The 21,033-nt window shown below is 39.9% G+C and overlaps 1 protein-coding gene across 8 annotated transcripts in view; it reads left to right on the top strand.

The window, feature by feature from the left end:
* The window catches only part of ZMIZ1 (zinc finger MIZ-type containing 1), a 365,884-nt gene that overhangs the window by 58,097 nt on the left and 286,754 nt on the right, over positions 1–21,033 (top strand). The gene's annotated exons all lie outside the window — the stretch shown is intronic.

Here is a 21,033-nt window from a genome sequence, read left to right as displayed (position 1 = left end):
CCACTCCTCCCTCAAACTATGAATTTGTTACAATTTGAGGCCTAATGATCTTTCTGTCCTCTCTGTGGGCATTGTTGCAAAAGAATGGATGCTTAACTTGACAAGGAAGAAAAAGGGAAGGTGGGTGTGGTTTGTTTTCCTTTTTTTTTTTTTTTACTTCCCGAACACCTTTGGGTTTTTGTGACATTCATAAAATCAGTTGAATAGAGATGAAAATTGGGTATATGAAGGGAAGCACTGTTTGCCAGCAAAATGAGCAGCTATGATGTATTTCAGTCTTCAGATGCTTGGCTAAAGAATGGTAACATAAGTTTTTTGCTGCTAGAAATTGAGATTTTGGCGGTAATATGCAACTGTGAAATCTGTAGACGTATACTGTAGCAGAAGCTGTCTTTATTCATATACAGCACATGGTATTTGGCTTGGGAGAAAGTTCTTCGCTCTCTAAGAAAGTTGGGTTTTTGATGGAACTGACTGCTGTTTGTGCTTCATATTTAAAATTATTTTATTCTGGAAAGACAAATGAGTTGTATGTATTAATGGTACTGTTGTTTTTCCCCTGTTCCCAGCAACCCAGTGTATTTCCCTGGCTCTTTCTTCTTTCCATGCTGTTTCTTTCCAAGCTTGTGATTGTAATTACAGTGAGAAGTAGATGATATCCGTCTGTATATTCCAGCAGGGAAATTAAGCCTTGGATGAGTTTTGGTCTGTGGGACCTTTCCTTCCTCACCTGTGTCTATAAAAGCATTTGTAGTATGCTCAAATGGTACTGGGGGTGTCAATTCAAATGACCTAAGAAGACACTGTTGGTATAGGGAGAATAGAGTATAAAAGGAAAAGGATGGACGCATGCAAGTGGTGGTTCACTGATGTCACATTAATAGAATCCTCAAATCAAGTGCTCATTCATTTTAACCAGAGGTTAATTAATCAGAGTGAGTAGATAAAATGATAAGCTGCTTTTAATGAAGTGAAGCAGCTTTATTAGCAGTAAGCAAAAGGCAAAATATTTGGTCTCTGGCACATGTGGTTTTCATGGGGACTGTGGTTTGCCACCAGCTTTGGAGTGCACTAGCCTTTTTCTTGATGCACTCTTCAGGCTATGCTCTCTGTGTTTCAGCTTGTGGCTATCCAGAATGCAGGAGATGGAATCAAATCAGAAGCAGGTATAACATTTTAAAAAGCAGCAGAAGAAATGTTCCTCACAGATCTTCATGCCAGAGACTAGCATTTGCCAACTTTCATACTTCGGATGCTATTATTTTTCTTTGGAGATAGCAGGCTTTATGCATACACAGTAAGCAAGCAAATAAAAATCCTGCATGGATTTACAAGAGGGTGGCACTGTTTGAAAGGCAGCAATATGATACTGCCTGGTAACTGCTAACAGCTAACATAGCCTGAAACCAATCGGTAGTTATCTACCAATTTGCAACTTAGGAACAGAAATGCACCAGGGAGGTGCTGCTTGTGTGTATGTTTAGGTGGAGGGCCAAAGCCAGCATGTCACTGGCTATTAAACCGAAGCAGACTTGCTTACTCTTGTTCAAGTGATCTTCTGCCCTCAGCAGTGCATCTGTGCTGTTGTGCTGTTCCCCAGTGTCTCTCTTGAAAAGCTGTAGAAGCCATCAGATGTGCTACGATGTGCATGGCAATGCAGGGCTATAATAGGAAAAACCTAAAAAGTCATAGATTAAGTGAATGACAAAAAATGCACGTGTATAAAGAGGGAAGCTTTGTGGAATGATTAAATCATTTACTCTGGGCTAAATTAAATTAGTGTAAACGTCCACACTTAGGCTTGAAATTAACTTCACTTATGACTATGTATAAAGATCCTTTTTGAAGTAAACCGGAATTAGCAATTTGTTCATAAAAGTCACCTCACAGCAAACTCCTTACAAACGAGTGATGCGATAAGGTTACTGTAGTTCTGTGCACTGGAGAAGTTGAGCTGGTAGGTAACGTGATTTGAGAATAGGATGCTGGCAAGTAAATTGTCTTCCCCCCACCAGCCTTGCCTTAAAAGACTGCGCTTCCCACCGCCATTCACGTGTAAATCCCTTTGCAACAAAGGGGAGGCTGGCAGCTCTGCTGGTTCAAGAGTATAAGTGATCTCGCATGCTTCAGTTGAAAGGTTGAATCCCTGAAACGGAGAATGCTGCTATAGAGGGAAACTCTCAAAAGGCTGGTGAGAATGGCAGGGAGAAAAGCTGTTGAGATCCTTGAAAGCGCACTGGCAATTTTTGTCTTTACCATAAAATGACCTAGAGATGAGCCTGACAAAGGGAAAGCTGCTGTTCAGGTGAGGTTGCAATCACCAGCTCTAGGAGTTGGATTTTACTTGCTGTCCCCTTAGGAGCACAGCATGCTGCTCTACTTGCCAGCACTGTATGTGGTGCCAGTATTTTGTCCACAGTATGCACTGAGTTGCTCTTAGTTTTCCTGTTTGGATTTTTCTTTCTAACAACTTTGTGTTGCGAGTCTCAAAGCTTCAGAAGTGTAACTTCTGGGTATGCAAAACAGAGTATGAAATCTTGGACCTTGTCAGTATACTGAAAGGATGAGGTTAATCTAGCACCTTCTAAAAACCTTGTAAATATTTGACTGGCTACTCGGCAACACAGCTGAATTGGTTGAGTTAATGCTTAATGTGAGAGCGGTCCTGAAGTGCATGACTTAAGTGATGGGCCGAGGGTCACGGTGTGAGCAGTAGTTCCCATGAAGACATCTGTGCTCCTTGCTCCTTGTCCTCCAGGACGGCCACCCCCCCACATCTGCAGGCAGGAGGAGGAGTGAGACCGCTGCGTCCACTCCAGGCAGAGTCAGCCGGGTGTGTTCAGGTGGCAGTGAAATTGGTTTGGGCTGTCCCGCCTGACTTTCTCTGCCCTGATGGTTTTGCTGGTCTAGCAACAGTGTGGTGATCTCTGACTTTCGAGTGAGGATAAGCATCTGAGACTCTAATTTGATGCTCTCCACAACTACATCTGGATTTGGAAGAAGGTTTTTATGCATATATAAAAATGGCACCAGTAGGCAGTTGTTAGTAACTGGTCACTGGGGAGGAGCAGCCTAGAGATCAGCAACAAATCTGGACCTGAGTGTGTTAGAAATGTAAGAAATTGTAGGTTCTGATACGTCATACCTTGATGATTTAAAAATACTCCCTTCTGTTGTATCACTGCAGTGTTCCGAAATAAATGCTTTCTAGCGTTGGAGACTTAGCACAAAGATTATGTGGGAAAATGTTTGCAGCTTTATGAACAAGTTGAATGAAAATCTCCTTCTTTGTTTAATGTGAACTAATCGGTGCAAGACAGCTTTTGCTTTTCTGATGTAAAGATTGCTCATTCATAACATTGTACCACCTCAGTCCTTACAAGTGGCAAGAGCCTTAAATGTCAGTGCAGATGGCAGGAGATCCTTTCAGAGAACCTGAGTATTGTAATAGAGCCGAAGCATCATTTAAAAATAAGTACTTTTTTTTTTTTTTTAAACTAGCTACTGATTGTTTAGGTGTAATGACTGTACCATATAATACGTGTGCCCAGTACTGCTGTTGGTTGAGGATCCCAGCAATCTATCAGGCTGATTTAGAGACAAGCATAGCATAATCCAGTAATTGCATAAAGAAGTAGCACTGCCCCACCTACTGCTCCATGAGATGGGAATGAGCAAAACTTTGATTATTGAAAAATTAACTTCTTACATGCCATTAAAAAACTATAGCCCTTTCTATAGCTGTGGGGTTTTTTTAACTATTGTTTTTTTAAAAAAAAAATCAATTTCTGGCAATTTCTGTTTATTTCTGGCAATAGTTTTGTAGGGGCTATACTTTGAGTATTTACCCAATCTAGACAGCTACGGAGGCTTTAAAAATACCTACAGCTGATTTCCAGAGGAACTGATTGCCAGTATTGGCATTGGTAAATTCAGAAAGGAAGAAAAAAACCTCATAGATGAAAGAACAAAGCATGTAGCTGTCTCCAGAGCAAATATAGCGGATGATTAATGTAGCTGAATGGTGTAATTGAGAGTGATGGTATCTAGTCATGTGACATTGTGCTGTTTTTTGGTGACTGCTCGATTTTTTTTGGATCTCCGGGTTCCCTCAGTGTCTTGCTCTAGGCCTGGCATAGAACATTGTATGCATCTGTGGTTAGGACTCAAATTTAAGTTGTTTGATACAGTCTTACATAAGTCCCCAAATTCTTGGTTGAAAAGAAAATAGTTGCATATGATACTTGCAGAATCCAGTTTTGATTATTCCCCCCCCCCTTAGTAGAAGGAATCTGAAAAAGGATATTTCCTTTCAAACATGATTGGTCCCCATACAATTAGTGCACCTTAATTAACTGCAGCTACTTTATACTGTATGTCAATAACTTGGTAGCAAGTATCTTTTAATTATTTGTGAAATTATTTTAATTTGAATTAGTGTGACACTTGCCTAGTAACAGATTTCCAAGAAGTAAGTCTTTGCATATAGTTAATATTTCAGATATAAATACACAACTAAACAAGTGCTACTGGAATAGTAGTGACGATGTGCAGCTGAATTTGGTGGTTTGTCTTGATTTTGAAACCATTCCTCACACAAAATGTGTATGTTTTTGGTTTTTTTTGTTGTTGTTTTTTTTTTGTTTGGTTTTTTTACGTGCTGATAAGTTACTTTATATACCCATTTATAGAGAGTTTGGTAGTCTCCATCTTCTTGTCAATAGACAAAAAAGTGTATTTGTTGCACATACTTCCTGATTCCTGAAGATCAATTTTGAAAATAAAATATTATTGTATTTTATCTCATTTGACAAAAATGTCTTGGGAGAAAATGAGTGTTCAAGAAGGTACTTGTGTTGGAAAAAGTCTGGTCCACCTCACATTCTAGTAAGGGGGTTTGCCTTCGAACTAGGGACTCCCTAGGGAAGGGTTCAGTACATTAGACTCCCACGCTACTAATCCAAACAAGCCATAATGGAAGACACTGGAAATGATAAGGTTTGAGAAAATGGCATTTTGTTCTGATGCCATGTGACCTGTCAGCACCTCAAACATAATTCCTACACCACCTTCTTGTAAGATCTGCTAGTGGGCAGACACCTTTGTGGGCACTGAGCACATCCCCAGCTGGCAGGTGTTAGTTCAGGTCCTTTTATAGCAGGACACAGTGCTGGAAAAGAGTATCATTCTTTACAACCCATTATCAGATGGGGAATTGAGATCTAGGCAGTGGTTCTTCTGAAGGACCGCGGCTTATCATGAGCTCAACGTAGATTCAAGCAAAGTCTAGCATTTGCTTCCTGAAAGTGTTCGGCAGATGCCATTGTAAAATGAAAGAGTCTATTGGGCCACTACAAATGTCAACCCTATATTTCTAGCTGAACACATGGATGCACAGAAAAGCAAAGTTATTTCCCTGCAGTCCCCTGGCAAGTAAATGACATAGCTGGGAATAGAACGGAGATTTCCTGATGTCCATTCCCCTCTTATAATTACCAAACAGTGCTTTCTTCTTCTTCATTGTAAACATGAATCAAGCCAAATGGCATGCACAATTAGCTTTTTTTCCAGCAAAGCTGAGGGGGGAAGAGGGAAGGAGGAGGGGACCAGAGCAATGAAGGGGGAGGGGAAAGTCATTCAGGGACAACTGTACCTGCTGGGGGCACAATTTAATAACCGCGCTGAGTGGAAGGAGCAGCATGTGCTGCAGATGCATTGTTATCTGCAGAGTCCCCGATCTGGGAGAGTGCTGCAAAAGGTTTAATGCAAATCCGAGACCTCTGCCATTGTGTGAGACAGATTAGGGCTCATTTGCATTCTTTCTCCTATAATAATTACCTAGCAAGGAGTGCCTGTTACCATTAGCTTCATTCTGTTTGCCTGTGATAACGCCATCAGCAATCTCTTCTCCACGGATTATGGACACTGTGAGGAAGGGCAGTGGGCCAAAAAAACTAAAAAAAAATAAGTCTGTTGGAGAGAGTAGTAGAAAAATGTGAATGCTGAAAAATTAAAATGCAGATAATTGTAGTAATAACCATTAAATACAGCTGGAGAAATACTGCGAGCTGAAGAGTAAAAGTCAATATTAATCCATAATATTGATGAGGCGTATGGTTTCAAATATCAGTTTAGAAAAGCCAGCACAGGATTTTAACTGAGCTTTATCTATGGTGCTTCAGTAGTTTTGTCCTGTTTTCGGAATCGGCTCAAATTGTTCTAAAATTAGCACAATTAGAGATCAGTGTGATCAAGAGATAAATGTTAACAGTCTAAAAGTGATGTGATGCATCAGAAATTCAGTTAAAATTCAGCAAATTTAGTGCAACTTTGGGTCATGGAACTCAAGCAAAGCAGTTTCCGTGACTTACAAATAAAGGCAGATATTTGTTTTTTTCTGTGGTTTTTTGTTTGTTTGTTTTTTAAGATAGGAGGAATTAAACAGGAAAAAAGGAATGCAGCTAAACGTGGAAGACTGAGAATGCTAAAATAAGCTATTCCCTCTACACACTAATTGCATATAGAAAGAACACGAAATCCTTGTGACCAGCAGTTGCTGTTCTTGCCATTTGCTCTCCTTCTCGTGGTTTTTGCCCTCTGCGACCCGCTGAAGAAGCCACTGGGGTCACTCCATGAGAGGCAGAGGGCCCTGAGGTCCCCTGTCCAGCTCTGCTTCTGTGTGGCAGCCCGGTTCTGGCATCCAGGCTCCTGCCTTGAAGCCTCAGCCTTGAGCCCACACCGTGGCAGCGGATTGCAGCTGCTGGGGATAGAGCTGATGACCCATTTCAGGGCCTTGTTGCGTGTGACATGGTGGAAGGTCCTCTTTGGATCCTGCTAGTGGAGGATCAAGGGGGGAAGCGGTTTGGAAGAAGAAAACATGCCTGATATTCCACATTCACATCAACATCAGGGAGGGAGCAGTGTGTACCTGGGCAGCCTCCGTTTTGGTGCAAATCCCCCCTGCTGGTATTTTTACAGTGAGGCAATTCCATCTTGCACCATGGTGGGGTGGGGAACCAGGAAGCCAAATCAAAGCAACCCTGGCTTTAATCTGTGAGCAGCCATCTTAAATGTATTTAAATATATGCAAGCTTATTTCTGATCTGGAGCAGGCTATCAAAATGATGAGTCACCTAGTTGGGTGGTTTTGTTTTTAAAGTGATTTTTGAGGGCATGCTACCATATTCACTTTGTCATCAATGTGGAAGCAGCAGAATGCCAGGGATGCTGCCTGAAAAGTCGGTTGTGGCTCTGTGGGGGGAGAGTGGTGTGGGGTTACAAGGGGTTGTGTTGGTGAGCTGTTGGGCAGCTAACGAACTACCAGGAAAAAGCTTTGGTTACTGTTGCTGGCACCATTTCTGGCTGTTAAGGATTTGGGAGGGTACTGTGTTGCCTGTAAAACTTGACGCAACTCTGAAGAGTTTAGAGATCCTCACGTGTGTGAGCATACTTAGTATACAACCCAGTTTTCTGGTGTTTTCCCCTTGCTGTTGGATTTGCGTTTTACAAACAAAGGTTCCTCCTTCTCCCCCCCCCATGACAGGAATGCTTTGTTTCTCAATGAGAAAACAAGGGATAGTTATTTCTCTTTGAAATCCTAAAGAGTTGACATACAAAGCTAGGACGGTCCCTTACATTATACGTAGTTATCCTGCCCATCTTTTCTGGCACTGGGCTCCGTATAATAAATATGTGTTGAATAATAAAGGAAAATATTCAAGGATGAGCAAGGTTGACATTTTGTATGTACTCGGACCTTTCCCAACCACGGGTGGATTGCAAATGGAGGCGCAGGTCTGCAAACGAGTAACCAGTCTGGCCTTTTGTGAAATCAGTTTTGCATGCTTGGTTTTTTTTGTTTATTTGAGGATTTTCTTTAGCTGTGGTAGCAAGAAGAGAAATTTGGCAACACTTAAAAATGTCAAGATATATGGATAGGGCTAAGCGCTGCCTTCGATGATATCACTAGATATTTAGTGTTAACCAGAAGTTATATCACTCTAAATGATTAGAGGGACTGACAGGGAACTGGAAATGTTGACGTATTGCTTAAGTCTGATTTTTTTTTTTTTCCCCTTTTTGTTTTGCCCACTATAATAATGATAAAGATTACAAACATGACAGGTACACAAACATAAATGGAAATGGAATAATAAAAAAAAAGTTTGAAAGCACACATTTCTTAAAGAAAGCAGGTACTTGTAATTCTAAATACAAACTGAAGGATACCAGTATGTTTTATTTAAAAGCAGCAGCTTAAATCTTTTGTTCATCTTCAGACCTTTTTCTAGGAGGAGGAAATACAATTTGGTGCATGGCTAGTTCTATATAAATCATTTACAAGTTGTGCCATCATTACGTAGGAATAAAACTGCAGTTGATAAAATTGGAAAGGTCTAATGTAATATAGTGTGTGGGGAAGGACAGGGGAGTTTTGAAGTGCTATCATGGAAAATAATGATTATGTACATCTAAATGCAAGCTAAAACAGCAACATATTTTAGTGTGTGAATAATTGGAGATTAAAAAATCTGACTACTTAAGAGATACTGCAGTATGATATGTGAAGCTGTATGTTTATATACACAGAGACACAATTTGAAACTTAAAAAATTATGTAAAGATAACATAGTTTCTTATGAGGCTCGTATTATTCCTGCAAATTATTTTTCTCCATATGGCCTTCCTTTAATAATTAATTTAGTATAGTCATCATATGTATTTTCAATCTTTTATTTTGATTCTATAGCGATGTGTTCCAAGTGATTTGTATTCCAAGCAGTGTTTAGCTTTTTTCCTTTCTTTCTTTAACCCACCATATGTATGGGTATGTCACTGATACCGAGCTCTCCATAATCTGGGAGAAGTGCATCAGAAATTAGTTTTCAAATCCCTTTCCTTATTTACGGTTGAACTTGGGCTTTAGAGCCCTTTGTTAAAGATCCCCATAAAGGCACATGAACAGATGTGGTTTTGTTGGAGGAAATGTCACCATATTCAGCTCGCTCTCCTCTTGGTGAAGAGGTGCCGACAGCTTTTGCGCTGTGCGGCGGCCGGGCTGCCGTGGCTCATCCGCCCTCATTGGAGGCAGTGGCCAGGCACACCCGGGAGCAAGGAGGCGTTCGTGTGCGCAGGCTGCGTGCGCTGAGCTGTACAAGCTGGTCTGAGTTGTTTTTCAGTACTGCTGCATTTGAATGCAAATTTAAGCGTACCTTATCATTTTGGTGAAATGCATGTCATGTCCTCTGCCCCTCAAAGAGAAGTTCAAATACCCATTCGGAGGAAGGCGAACGTTGTTGGGCAGATAAGCTACTCTAGGAAATGGACATCCCAACTTGGTAACATACTGTATCTGAGACCAGATTTCCAAAAGAACAATTAAAAAAAAAAAAAAAAACAAAACACACCAAACCCCTAAAACAAACAAACAAAACAAAACAACAAAAAAAAATCAGAAAAAAAACTACCTCCCCCCCTCCAAAAAAAAAACCCAACCCAAAACAAACAAACAAACAAAAATATCAGGAGGGGGGCTTATTTGTGCCATACGCTGCATTAGCAAACGAGACCTACAGATTTTCAGTATGTTAAGCTGTCTATCACACATAAATGAATCAAAGGAACAGTTGTTTATTCATTGGTATTTTTAGGCTGTCTGTGATCGTCAGGCAATCCTTCCTGTTGTAACAGAGTCCAGATGCGAACCATTCTATAGAAAATGCAATAGAAGTTACTTTTCTAAATCACCAGTAGCAAGGCCCCACAGATCTCAGCTGTACTTTCATGCCTCACCATGTCTCCTTCTTCTCTCTTCAGCCAGTTTAATAGCATGAGGGTACTAGCTGAAAAACTGGCTTTGTTCACTTTTAGCTAACAAAAAGATTTCACAAACTTTACACAATATGGCATAGTGATATTTTTCCTAAATACTGAAACAAAACGTGCACACAGAGAGCATGGATATCCACGAAAGCATACTTCAACATATGCTTATAAAGTAATGTGGATACCTAAACTTATATAAGCATAACCGTACACCCACACAACTTACAAGACTAGACTTATTTTCAGCTGCCTTATTATCAAAATTACAATTTATATAACATAAATTATGTGAGTTAAAGGAATTTATGAAGCAGATTTCCAGAATTGTTTTAACTCTCCTGTTTCTGCAGACTGCTTCCATCTTAGTAACTGTAACGATAACTCTTTCGGGGGGTGTGTATGTGTAAGAATATTCTGTGAAGAGGGCTGAAACTTGGAAGCATTGCAGAAAGCTACGTGTTAACGTTTGTTGAAAAGCTAATTGCAAAATATTTCTTTTAGACCCAGTCTACTATAACACTGATAGCAGTAACCTACAAAGCAAATTATGAAGGGAAAACAAAGGATTTGCACACTGTTGTCCAGTGATACCCAAACTAGCACCAAGTGACAGAATCTGGGTACCCAAAGCAAAGCAGCACAGTGTTTTAGGTGCAGGGCTCAGCCCAAGGTAATCAGCTTTCCTGAGTTAAAAAGTAGTAGTCCGTTTTCTGGGTGGAGCACCATGCAGATACACACAAAGACTGCAAACATTAGTCTCTTTATGTGGTTTTGTGAATTTGGGTTTGTTTCTTAATTTGTGTACAGCTCTGTTAGGCAAAAACATGGTGTTGCCGCAGAGAGCATGCACGTGGGTGTACATGTTCTTGGCTCAGCCTCCTTGAGGAGGACTGACACACAGGAGCTGGGACTAGTGGGATTTTTGTATGTGTTTGAGTGATACAGACGAGCTCTCGTCCTCTTTGGGGTAACTGTGATAGTAGATTTTTTAAAAAATGTTTTTATTCCCCCTCATCCCCAATTAAGGGTTTTGTGTTCAGTCCTTGTGATTGGAGTGTGGCTTTGGTCAAAGATCACGATCTTAAACTGTGAAATTTGGGTGGGTTACAACTCCAGCTGAATAAAGTATGTGTTCTTCCCTTGTTGCAGCAGTGCGAAGTTAGCTGGGTATTTGAGTAGAAAGGAGTTCACCATTATAAAAGCAGGCAATCTGGGGAGAATGAGGAAGCTGAGCACAAGCCTGCGAGCACAGCTTGTGTACATATTTGTTGAAAGCTAATTGGCAATGCAGTTGCCTTTCAAAGTTGTTCTTTCACCTATCAGTAGAGCACAACTCTGGTACTTAATGTACTGTAGATTACGTAAACACTACCCTGAAATATTTGTACAGGCAATTAACTCTTGTTTTTACACTACTTTGAGTTACAAATGGAATCCTGCTGTAGAGCTTGGAATATTTATGTTATGAAATATATTCCATAATTAGATTAAATAATACTTTCGTCAAACCGGCTAGCATTAAGATCAGAAAATCAGGGGATTGGTTATCCTGTGAGGAGCTGACAATCTTTTAAAATTCAGTATCCAAGAAATACAACCACTGTGTTTGTGCCACATCGTGGAGGAAAAATGGTATTTACAAGAATTCTATCTGGAACAAATGTATCTGCTCTTGGTTATCATATTTTAAGACTGCAAATGCTTATATCAGTAACACTGGTCTGCATTTTGTGTGGCAAAATGTAGTCACTAATGAAGTAACTTAAGGCATGCTGTCGTGGTTTAACTCCAGTCAGCAACTAAGCACCACACAGCTGCTTGCTCACTTTCCCCTGGTGGGATGGGGGAGAGAATCGGGGGGGGGGGAAATAAAACCCGTGGGTTGAGATAAAGACAGTTTAATAGGACAGCAAAGGAAAATAAAATAATAATAATGATAAAAGAGCGTACAGACCAAGTGATGCACAATGCACTTGCTCACCACCCGCTGATCGATGCCCAGCCCGTCCCCTAGCAGCAATTGCTGCTCCCTGGCAAACTCCCCCCAGTTTCTATACTGAGCATGACGCCATATGGTATGGAATAGACCTTTGCCCAGTTTGGGCCAGCTGTCCTGGCTGTGTCTCCTCCCAGCTTCTCGCTGGCAGGGCATGAGAAGCTGAAAAGTCCTTGACTAGCGTAAGCACTACTTAGCAACAACTAAACATCAGCGTGTTATCAACATTATTCTCGTACTAAATCCAAACCACAGCACTATACCAGCTACTAGGAAGAAAATTAACTCAATCCCAGCCAAAACCAGGACACATGCGTACAGTGTGGCATCACTGTTACCAGAATGACATCCTCATTTAATGTGGTGTTGATGACTCTAAGGATACTTACACAGGCACATATTTGTTTTTTTCCGTCTTGGTCTTTTCAAACTTACCTTACAAACATTTTGTCCCTGATGAAATTAAGTCACAGCTCTACAATTTGAGCTGAATAATAAATCTATTAAAATGTAACCAATTGGTAACAAGTCTTAAAGCCAGTCCTCCATCCTCCAGAGTTTATTCACAAGCACTTGACCTAATACCTCCATGAACTTGAATAAAATGTTAATAGATTTTATTGCAATTTGTAGCGTGACTTGCTGCCATGATAATAAAACATTTATAACATCAATGGCTGTAGCATTCTGGTGCTCATCAGACTGCTTTGTGCCTGTGCTTAACAGAAGCGTAAATAATATGTTCCCCAATGGAGTGGTGAGGGACTGGTTAAATGAGTTCAGCAGTATTTTACATATAATCAAACAGGCTAAAAAAGGTTGAAAATAAAACTCAATTAGTTTTATTTTCAAAATAAATTAGTTTTATTTTTAGTAAATAATTAGTTTTATTTTTCAAAATCCTTTGTACCTTTCGTCTATCAAGACATTACAACTAGATTAGATTGTACTTGATTAAAAAATAGTTTCTTCAGAAAGTGGAAAGTGTAATATATTGTAGAGTAGTGCAAAAGTGTTAGTGCTACTATTGAAATACACACTGGATGTATATTGATGCCATTTTTTTGCAGATGAGGACAGCTAGACTTGACTGGCATTTCTATTATGAAGGCAGCAGCCCAATTGGAGGTTTTGGATTTGTTCTCTAAATGGTCCAAATCAATTGCTTCTGTAGTCAGAGATCCATCTGTTTTCTCTTACATTTCTTTTTCTCTTACCCTAATAATCTTTCCTAGATAGAATCATAGAATCATTTAGGTTGGAAAGGACCTTTAAGATCATCAAGTCCAACTGTTAATCTAAGACTGCCAAGTCCACCACTAAACCATGTCCCTAAGCAGCACATCTACACGGATGGAGAATTGTTTAATTATAAATGCAGGAAACTTCAAGCAATTTACCTGAGACTGGTCTTTTCTCAGTCTTTTGTAGATTACTGTAATAGGTTTTACTTTCCCAGTTCCCTAGCAAAACGTCCCTGACACGGTTAATCACAGTTTGGCCTGTTTCTATATCCTTTCATTTACTTAAGAGTTCTTGCAGCTTAAATGCATGGAGACTGTCTGTTTGCGGGGAAGGGGTAGGTATGCGAAATGGTTTTTGAAATGCCTGACGTCATGTACAACCACTCTTCTGATGTGACAGAAGATGCTAATGGTAAATATGGATGAAACCAGAAGACTGTCACAATTATTGATGATTTTCAGTAGCATCTAAAAGTTTCTTTCGGATTCCTTCAAAGTCCCCTGTGGCTATAGGAAATTAAACATGTTTGAAGCATTACCTTCTTGCTAGATGAAAAGAGACAGGAGCAATTGTAATACCTCTATCCAGTCGCTGTCTTCTTTTGGGGGCTGTATTTGTTCATTAAAGTAATGCTAGAAAAAAATAGAAATAAATCACTTACCTTAAGAAACAACTTTGATTTGATGTTTCTCTGCTTTATAAATTTATAACTAGTACTTAGTGTAAAAATGAATAGGCAGAGGGCTTTCTGTTTAATTGGCAGGACAAGATTTGTAGGTAGAGGGTTTTTAATTAGGTTAGCTGGTGTAGTTGGAAAAATAAGCTTTTGTGGATGTGAACATTTTTTCAGATTTACATTTAATGTTTTGATGGAGCAACTAAGTGTCATTCATTTCAGGTTGACAGTCTAACCTGCCTCAGTTAGATTTCTTAATCCAAGGTCAGGAGTCATTGGTTCTTAATGGGTGTTGCAATGTGTAAAAAGGCCAGAGAGTTTGTGATCTGATCTTTGTGACTAACTAGGAAGGAGGTGTTACTTTGAAAGAAGTTAAAGCCTGTTGTAAAAGCCTATTTTTTAATAAATGAATGTGACTGCATCATAGTGGGAAATATGACTTTTTTTTACATGTGTTTTAATTAGATGCATTATTTAATTATGGCTGCTTCTGGAAATGTCAGCTGTTGCTGCAGCTCCGTTTCTTCCTTTCTGCAGTATTGCCTGTCCTTCTTTTCCTGGACAGTTGGCACTGCCTACCCTAACTTCAGGCTTTTCTCCTAGTCTCTGTACTGGTCTGTGTTAGGGGCTTGGTAAACTACCATTATTTGAACTTGTAAGACAAATTATGTAAATTCATGTGAATCAACCAGAACTTTGATTGTTTATAGTGGCTCTGAATCTGATCTGTAGTTTATCCGTTTGAGCTTTCCTTCAGTAGATTATACTGACTTTCAGGTTAGAGTGTCTTTTTGTTGATTTTCATAATGATAGTAGGTAGGAACTAGTGCCATTTGGTGCAGTATTATTTCATACACCAAGGCAAATAACAGTAGCAAATTTTTATCTTGCATACTTCTCACTGCCTGGCTTCCTCTGTCACCGGTGTCACTAATTCTCATTCTCTCATTTCCTTTACTTGTCACAAACCATTTGAGCAAGCAGTGAAGCCTATATGGAGCACTGGCTGGATAAAAAAAATAAAGCAAGTAATTCTAGGATGTGGTGTTTGACCCACTCTTCTCCTACCAAAGTGGTTGCAATAGTCCTAAACAGTATCTGTGGCAAGACCTGCATGCTTTATGCCCATTTACTGTGCTATCACTGTGCTAAGGGACTTAGTTGTAATAATTAGCAGACTTTAGGTTGGAGACAATCTGTTAATTATTCTTCTAGCTCTTCACAGAGCATAACTTCCATTAAGCTGTAGGAGTTGGCTGAATGAATGCTTTTGGAGCTGTGGATGCGTGGTTGTTGGGGTGTTTTTCTTACTAATAATTTTGTAATACATACCTATAAGTGAATGGTTAAAAGTTTTACTTTTTAAATTTTTTTTTTCCTTCATTTTTCTTATGGAGACAAAATATCTAAAGCACATTAATCTGTGTGTCTGACTTAAGGTATGGTGGATTTCAAAACCAGGTAAACTGTAGGGCTCTGTCCCGTCCCCCCCCCCCCCCTTTTGTCCACCCCCACATGCAGAGAAAGAAGTAACCTAGTATCTGAAGAATGCAAGTTATGCAGATGTTCAAAAGGCCAAACAAAACAAATACATGGGCTGCAGCTGCTAGAGCAGCATAAAGCAAAGAACATTTGCTGCTGTGCTGAGAATGCTGTATTTCAGCATGCCACTAGCTTTTGCCTGTTTGAGGAAAATAGCACTAAACTAATAGAATTAGTTTAACCAGTTTTTATCGTGTTTTGATTGTAAATTGTGATTGCCTTCATAATTGTTGAGATTTCAAAAAAAATACAGCTTCTCTCTTAATGAGGAAACAGGAGAATAAGAAGTGGTAGTGTCCTTTCATAGTAAGGAAAGGGGAGTTCTGCAGAAGTACAAATGCTGTGTTTTGTTCATAATCTTTCAGTGAGAGGTGACAGACTTTCAAGCAAGTATTGGGGGGAAAAAAATCCCACAAATGGGAGAAGTAAGTATATTGAAGATGCCTTCAAATATCCTGAAATTAAAATGGGAGACCAGACACCCTGCAGTACATTAAAGATCAACTTTCTGTCAGAAGTTTTGGGGTTGGGGGAACCGATGAAAGTTCACTGCCAAATACACTCCTCCAGACTGGATGGCATCTGGATATAAAAAAGATTAAAAAATTATATCAGACTCGATGGGACCAAAACACTTCTCAGACTGAGTAAATTATTGACATGCAGATTAGTGAAATTGTTCAGCAGTTGTTCTGCTATTTTAGGGCATTCCTAAGCAACACAATGGAGTGCCATAGAGAGATGCCCAAGCAAATACTACCCTCCTCTGGTACATTAACATAGCACAACCTTTTGCAGAAATATTAGTATTGTCCTGGGAGTAACATGGGCATGTCACAGCAGTGTAGACCTGAGGTCTACAGGAGGAGAACTTGCTTGGCTTCTGCCAGCATTTGGTATTGCTACTATACACTTCCCTAGCAGGGTCCCATGTACATCTCATGAAGCTGTGCAGCTTACTCTTTGTTCATATGTTTTAAGGATGGTATATCGAACAACAAGCAAGATGTGGTGCCTTTGTCCTGAGCCTTTGGAATCTGGTCATACTGAAATGTTGGTTACAACTGTGGAATTGCATAGAGTTTGCCACCTACCCCTCTCCTGGTCAGAGATAGTGCTCAGGGTTTTCCATTTCTTTAATGCTGCAAAATCTAGTCTGACAATAATTTAACTTCTGAAAAAAAAGACAAGGTCATGATTTCAAGCATTCATTTGAGTTAATATTTTGGACTTGTATATTACATACATGTGCGGCAAGTATGTCATCCAAGAAAATTGTCAGCTTCTGTGTATGTGGGAATTTGGTTCTAGAACCAAGCTAGATCCCTATATACTTTTGATAGGGAACCAAGAGGACCCTGAATTACCCAGAGCTTTGAGTTGGATGTGCTTAGACCTTTTCCTATAGTGAACTCCTCCAAAAAGACCCAAAACCTTTTAATCTCTGAAAGCGAGATTTTATTTAAGTAAGTACTGGAATAATTAACTTTTTAAATAGAAAAAAATACAAAGTAGCTAGATAAGACAGATGGAAAGAAGTTTATGAGCAACTTGCTGTTTTCTGCTGTATTTCTGCAGGTGGGTCTTAACCTGAGAGCAGATTTTTATCCAACTTAGTAAATTTCTGAGTTGCATAAAACTCTGTGCAGTCCTGTCTGTCCCTAAGAAACTCCTTCCATTCCCTCTGAGTCTCAGCTGTGTGTGCACTCTGTTCCTCATTGTAGTCTGTTCTTGAGCTGTAGGCACCAAGCTGCTTGCTATGACTCTTACCTGCTGCAAACACAGTATTTAAGTCTTCTTTTTCTTAAGTATGCTTAAAAGCTCACCATGAAAACCAACAGTCTTCTTGCACAGGGGTCCACTAATCCAGTCACTACTGAAAGAAACATAATGTGTAACACAGAAATTAAATAGTCTTGCATGTCTGTAACTTCTTTTGTTCCTGAATTTCTTGACCAAAGAGGCTATATGATATGTTTTGGGTATTCATGAATACATGTATATGTATGCACTTGTACCAATGAATATGGTCTTCAGAGAACAGGAATGCCTCTGTTTTTATGAAGAAATGTACCGCAGCGTAATTATTTCAACAGGCTACTGATACCTGCTTGCAGATACAGAAATCCTCTCACTAGAGTATAATTAATGTTTAAAAAGAAATTAGCAATGGGACGTAACAGAACACTTTTGCCCACTTAAAATGGTGTTGAGTCATACCATTAAGGCTTTTAACTTGCTTATTTGCATTGCAAACTTGTTATGAAGTCTATCATTTTCTCTTGTGGAAGTATCTCTTGGGGAAATTGAACTCTCTTCTTCACTTGATGACATTTGCACAATATGTTCCTGATGTTTGAGGAGTGGTGGGCGCGATCTTTGAGCTCTACTATATGATAATAGGAGGAAAATAATGTTTGTAAAGACATTCATGCCATGTGATAGTATCCACTCTTCTGGTTTTATTTTGTGCTTTTTCTCTAAGAATGAATACAAATTGACCCAGAATGGAGGGCAGCTAAACAGATTGGAAGCAAAGCAAACCATTATGGGGGGCTTGGTCACCTTGTTACTGAAACATGCTCTGAATCTCCTTACTTAATGGTAGCGGAGGCGAAGCTTGTGTGATAAGATCATTTAACCTAATGAAACTGGGTGGGTGGTTTTTGATTTGGTGGGGTGGTTTTTTGTTTTGTTTATTTTGGGTTTTTTGTGTTTTTTTTTTTTAATTTTTACTGCATAAATAGTAACTGTCATTATTTAACTGTAACATGGTATCTTATTATGTAGTAAAGTTTCTACTGCTTCAGGTTAGGATTTGGGGAGATTTAGTAATATAGTTAGTGGAAGAGGGTAAAATGGATGTCTGATTCTTGTGTGATGTTTTGAGGATTTTTGTACCTATAATTGCATATGTGTCTGGACTTGTACTTGTTTGTTCCTGTGAGTCAGCTAGGTAGATGCCATTCAGATGCGTGCTGTATCTGTTAATCGCGTGCAACGCTTTGATGTGTGTACTGTCCTGCTTCCAAATGCTGGAATGTGTCTGTGCTCTTAGTTGGTGTCTCCTGTTTGATGCCCCTATAAATACAGATACTAAAGCCACGGAGTTCTGGTACCTGTGTGTTGTTTCCCTCAAAGAGCTGGGACCTGAGTATTTGTTGTATGCTCCAGTGCTTTAGATGACAAGCCAGATGACAAGACGCCTTTGTAGTTCCTTCATTACTAGCGGTATTACAACAGTGCTTAATCTTCACCTGAGGGTGGACCCCCCGCTATGGTAATCACTTTGCTTATTCAAAGCAACAGGCAGTCCGTGCCCCAAAACTTCATAGTTTGAGTCGATGGTTGTGGAAGGAGAAACAGGCTCTAACAAGAGGCATGAGTTGTCCGAAGTCACGCCGAAAACGGAAACGTCAAGGACAGAAAATGGCTCTCAACTCCTGCTGCAGTACTCTCTCTGTTGTCTGGTGCATCTGCTAAACCCACCAAAGCACTTACTCCAGGGTGGATTTCTTTTGGGAGGAGCTACTTAACTAATAGTTGTGAGTTAAAATGACAGCTAGCTTTTTTGTGCCTCATTATGGTTCTCTCTTTTCCATATTCATGTTAGTCTCTTTCCATATTTAGTGTTTGAGATTTTATGGAAATATTGCTAGTCAAGTGCTACACTTGTGAGAAGGTGAAATGAGGACAAAACACAAGGGACAGATATCAGAATCTTTAATCTTTGCTGCTCCATGTAATTTATAAAATGTATTAATCTGGTTTAATTCATTTACTGAACCATTTTGCACTCCATGTCTCTGCTGCTTTGCCTTCATTTTAACTGGTCTGAAGCCAATTTTTTGTTTTTATGAAAAAGACTCAGTTAGTTAGCATAGCAAGGAGGTTTAGCCCTCGTACCTTTTTGCCTGAGATCTTGAGGGTCTGCTCCCCAAAGTTGTGGGGGAGTGTAAGTAGTGGTGTTAGACTTAAACAAATCAATTTCATTGCAGGACTTTCCCTGTCATAATGATCAGTTTGCAGCACAAATATCATTGATTTTTCACAGCCCTGTGGAAAAAAAAAACCACCACAGTTGATGAATAGCACTGGGAGAGACTCAGAAGATACTAATTTTGTGTCTGGTGAGAGCAGCTGTGGCTCTTCCCCACCTTTCTTGCTCGCTCCTCAAAGCCTTTTCCATTAAGCCTGGCCTTTAGTTAGAAGAAGCCTGGAGCATTTGGTGGTACCCATGAAGGGCTGTGAGCTCTTGAGACAACAGAGGAAGAGCAGCACTCATGGTGACGGAGAGAATAATCTTTCTGGGGTCAGCGGTGCCCCATCAGCCAGGGTGTGATCATCACCAGACCTGCCAGAGAGCCCTGATCTGGGTGGTGGGGCTGGCGAGAAAGCAGGGCTATCTGTGCTCCCGCTCACAGCCTGACCCCACAGTTTACCTTTTGTAAACTCAGAATAATTGGTGCATCACAGACTGCCTTCTCCCCCCCCCCCCTTTTTTTTTTCCTCCTTCCTCCCCTGCTGCAGTTTTTTTATAGCTCTTTCCAGGGGCAGAGGGGGGGAAATGAACTATGGTTTTCTGTCTTTTCTAGAAACCTACATGGTATTGGAAAAGCAAAGATTCCCTCTGTCATGGTGTGTTGATTGTACTTCACATTCAAGCTGTCTGCTTTATTTTTACATTCTGATTCTGGCAGAGTATTGTCCCTGTACTGACCCCTTTTCATCTACTCTTATGCAAGGTGTATTTAAATAGCTGGATTGTAAATCTGGTTCTGGAAAACTTCCCACCTTGCCTGCCATTCCCCCTTGATACTACTATCCTTGTTTAGCCAATGTGGAGAGTTGCTGCAGCGGTAGTGGGGCTGCCGTGTGCCTTCTGGTAACAGCCTGTGCTGCTTTTAGCCATTGCTTTCTGTCTACTATCGATTATCCACATATGTCAAACTTTTATATGCTCTGAGTTTTTCATGTGCTATATTTTCTAAGCCTGACTATATTTTCGAAGCCTGCTGTACCCATACTGGAAACTCTAGGTACAGACAATCTGTCACTGGCAGTAAGACATGCAATATTGTATACTGTACATGGAAAAGCGATAATCGTGGAAGCATAGGAAGATTAACAGTGGACTGTTGAAAGTGGGAGTTGTTTTCAACTAAATATTTGTTGGAATACCACAGAATTTTAAAAATCATTGGACTGCCTGTTAGAATGCCCCCTTTTATTATTTCAAGTATTTGCTTTTGAAAGATTTGCTTTACTACTGAGATTAAATGTAAAAGATTATAATCTTACCAGATGGAAAATGTTTTTCTGATTTCTTCAACAACATAAAGTTCAAATGCAAGAACATAAGATCATAGGGAAGTTTACAGAAAATGTGAATTTTGGTCTGATTTTTGTGATTTTTTTTTTTTCTCCTGCCCTCACTGTCTACATGGGGTTCCCAAGAGGTAGGAGCTTCAGTGTACCCAGAGAAATCAGAATCCCATAAGAATTAACGTGAGGATCTGGCAGGAGACTTTCGTTCAATCCCCCTTTGCAGTCTGAATACCCAGAAAAGAAGACTGCATGGTGATCTGTAAGGCATGTAAAGAGCAAGATTCTGACCAGTTTGGTTAGACTGTTATTGGAAAAAAAAGAAAAACACATGTGTAGAAGGTAACAGCTGAGATTTGTCAGCCATTTCAGCAAAGGAAATGGGCAGAATTTGACAGAATTTAAGAACTGCAGGCTGGGAAAT

Source organism: Ciconia boyciana, chromosome 8 (genome assembly GCF_034638445.1).
Source record: "Ciconia boyciana chromosome 8, ASM3463844v1, whole genome shotgun sequence".
In the NCBI taxonomy this organism is placed as follows: domain Eukaryota; kingdom Metazoa; phylum Chordata; class Aves; order Ciconiiformes; family Ciconiidae; genus Ciconia; species Ciconia boyciana.
Note: the sequence above shows the minus strand (reverse complement) of the source record. Positions and strands in the feature narration are given on the sequence as shown.